A 3,902-nucleotide genomic window follows, 5' to 3' on the forward strand; every position below is an offset into this window, starting at 1 on the left:
GCGTGCTCTGTTATCTCCCTGATATCGTCAACTCCCTTAGCTCAACTTTCCACCACTCCTGCAGCGTCATCATTTAGGACATCGTTTAGCCTCGCGGCTACCATCACTATATTGACGCGAAATCTTCAAAACTGTGTTTTTTTTTAACAGCCGCCGGCATGCGGCCTTATCACTGTGATTCTGGCACGCGTATCAATTCTGCATCCCGTGTTTGTTCATGCTCGTGGTCGCGATAGGACGCGTTATATTTTTTGTCGCGAACGATGCGCCGAGATCTGTCGCGAAGATTCCGACCACTTGCGTATGTTTCTACAATGTTCCAGTTAGTGCTAGTAGCATTTTGTGACGTTAACTACATTGTTCTGAGCAGCCTTTAAATGGGGAGTAAGGAGTGGTGGTTCTTTTCTCTTCTCTTCTTTCTTCCAACTAAGTACTGTGCCAATAGGAAGATACTCGAAGCGAAGGCAGGGCACTTTTATTGAGCACTGGTAAATGGGGTTTCCGCTTCATGGATCACTGCCTTGTCGTGGCGGAGGGGCTTGCGAAACTCAATGAAGTCGTGAGCTCTGCTGTGTAGGGCGCCCCAAGATAGACAGGTCACGGCAGAGAGTTCTGACAAAATGTGATTCACTGGAGAAGGTAATGGCAACCCACTCCAGTATTTCCTGCCAAGAAAACCCTATGGCCAGTCACAATACCATTATCGATGTGGCGCCGGAAGATGAGCCCCCCAGGTTGGAAGGCGTCCCACATGTTACTGAGGATGAACAAAGGGCGATTAATAGTAGCTCCAGGACGAATGAAGCGGCTGGGCTAAAGCCAAAAGGACGCTCAGTGGTGGATGTGTCGGGAAGCGACCGGAAAGTCCGATGTTGCAAGGAGATATATCACATAGCAACATGGAATGTAAGATCTATGGCGCAAGGTAAACTGGATATCGTCAAGCGAGAAATGAACAGATTGAACATTGATATCTTGGGTATCAGCGAGCTCAAGTGGACCGGAATGGGAGAATTTAACTCCGGCGACCATTATGTCTTTTATTGTGGGCACGAATCCAAGAGAAGGAATGGGGTCGCTCTCATAGTAAACAGAAGAATGGGCAAAGCAGTGCTAGGGTACAACCCCAAAAACGACCGAATGATTTCACTTCGGATCCAAGGTCACCCTTTCAACATAACAGTTATCCAAGTCTATGCACCGACCACTGCTGCTGAAGAAGCTGACGTTGAGAGATTTTATGCGGACGTATACAATGCCTTTTAGACCGCACGCCATCATCAGACGTCGTTTTTCTCATAGGAGACTGGAATGCTAAGGTCGGGAGTGAAGAAATATCCGGAATTACAGGCAAGTTCGGTCTTGGTGAGCCAAATGAAGCTGGGCAGAGGCTAGTAGAGTTCTGTCAAGAAAACAACCTGATCATAGCGAATACTTATTTTCAACAGCACAAGAGGCGCCTGTACACATGGATTTCACCGGACGGTCTGTACAGGAATCAGATCGATTATATCATTTGCCGGCAGAGATGGAGAAGCGCTATACAAGCAGTAAAAACAAGGCCTGGGGCCGATTGTGGCACCAATCATCAGCTTCTTGTTGCCAAAATTAAGCTTCGATTGAGGAAAACGCAGAAAACTAGAAGGCCTTTCAGGTATGACCTGGATCAGATTCCATTAGAATATGCTGTGGAAGTGAGGAATCGATTTCAAGAATTAGATCTAGAAGACAAAGAGCCCGAAGAGATGTGGACTGATGTTCGTGATATAATACAAGAAGTTGCTACTAAGGTAGTTCCAAAGCAAAAGAAATACAAAAAAGCAAACTGGTTCTCTGAAGAGGCTTTGCAAATAGCTGAGGCAAGGAGGATGGCAAAAGGTATGGGGGAAAGAGAAAGATACAAGGTTCTCAATGCGGATTTTCAGAAAATAGCAAGGAGAGATAAGAATGCCTTCCTGAACATACAGTGTCAAGCAGTTGAGGACAACAGCCAATTAAGGAACACAAGAGCTCTGTATAAGACAATCAAAGATATCAAAGGAAGCTTCTGTGCTAAGCTGGGCGTGATAAAGGACAAACGAGGCAAGGACCTCACTGAAGCCTCAGAAATAAAGAAGAGGTGGCAGGAATACACAGAAGAACTGTACAAGAAGGACCCGGATGTGCAAACCCAACATAGGACAGTTGTGATTACTGATCTCGAGCCGGGCATCCTGAAGAGTGAAGTTGAATGGGCCTTAGCCAGCCTTGCTAAGAACAAAGCTAGCGCAATTGATGGTATTCCAGCTGAATTGCTTCAAAACCTCAACCACGACGCTGTTAACACACTGCATACATTATTTCAAAAGATTTGGACAACCCTGCAGTGGCCACAGGATTGGAGGAGGTCACTTTACATCCCCATTCCAAAGAAAGGCAGTGCCAAAGATTGTTCCAACTACCGCACGATCGCGCTTATTTCGCATGCTACCAAGGTGATGTTTAAAATCCTGCAAGGTAGGCTGCAGCAGTATGTGGATCGGGAGCTTCCGGACGTGCAAGCTGGGTTTCGCAAGGGCAGAGGAACTAGAGACCAAATTGCCAACCTTCGCTGGATCATGGAAAAAGCAAGATAGTTCCAGAAACCCATTTACTTCTGCTTTATTGATTATGCGAAAGCGTTTGACTGCGTAGATCACAGCAGATTGTGGCAAGCTCTCCAAGAGATGGGAGTTCCAATTCACCTCATCTGTCTCCTCAGAAACCTTTATGAAGGGCAAGAGGCCACAGTCAGAACTGGGCATGGTCTTACTGATTGGTTTCCGATTGAGAAAGGGGTGAGGCAAGGCTGCATACTGTCGCCCTGCCTATTTAACCTATATGCAGAGTGCATCATGAGGAAGGCCGGTCTGGACGAGTCTTCAGCTGGAGTGAAGATTGCTGGAAAACGTATCAACAACCTTAGATATGCGGATGATACCACTTTAATGGCAGAAAGTGAAGTGGAACTCAAGAGACTTCTGATGCGCGTACAAGAAGAGGGTGAGAAGTTTGGGCCTAAACTGAACATTAAAAAGACGAAGGTCATGGCGTCTTGCCCTATCAAGTCCTGGAGCATCAATGGACAAGAAGTGGAAGCTGTGACAGATTTTCAGTTCTTGGGCGCCAAGATTACCTCGGAAGGAGACTGCAGCCATGAAATTAGGAGACGCCTGCTTCTGGGAAAGAGAGCAATGGTTAGCCTTGACCGCCTAGTAAAGAGCAGAGACATTAGTCTGCCAACCAAGATCCATATAACCCGTGCTATGGTCTTTCCAGTTGTGATGTATGGATGCGAGAGTTGGACTGTGAAAAAGGCTGACCGCCGAAGAATTGACGTGTTTGAATTGTGGTGCTGGCGAAGACTCTTAAGAGTTCCTTGGTCTGCCAGAAGATCAAATCAGTCGATATTGTCGACCATAAACCCTGACTGCCCATTGGAGGGTCAAATTCTAAAGTTAAAGCTCAGCTACTTTAGTCATCTGATGAGAAGAGAGGAGTCGCTGGAGAAAGATTTGATGTTGGGAAAGGTTGAGGGTCGCCGGAGAAGGGGTAGGCAGCGAACGCGATGGTTAGATGGCATTCTCGAGGCATTGCAGATGAAGCTATGTGATGTTAAGAAGATAGTGAGAGACCGGAAAGCGTGGTGTGACATGGTCCATAGGGTCACGAAGAGTCGGACACGACTGAACGCCTGAACTGAACTGAAATGGGGTTTATATACAGAAAACTATTTACAATGATTATATACAACTCAGAGTGATGTCTCACCGGCCGCCCCGTGAACACACTCCACGGCTACTCGGGAGCACGATCCGAGTGCCCGGCTCCGGTCGAGATCAAAATCTCTTATTCTGCGACAGTGCAGAGCGTCGGGCGTGCCG

This window comes from Amblyomma maculatum, unplaced genomic scaffold, assembly GCF_055883805.1.
Source record: "Amblyomma maculatum isolate TAMU_Amacu unplaced genomic scaffold, ASM5588380v1 scaffold_13, whole genome shotgun sequence".
Classification (NCBI taxonomy): Eukaryota; Metazoa; Arthropoda; class Arachnida; order Ixodida; family Ixodidae; genus Amblyomma; species Amblyomma maculatum.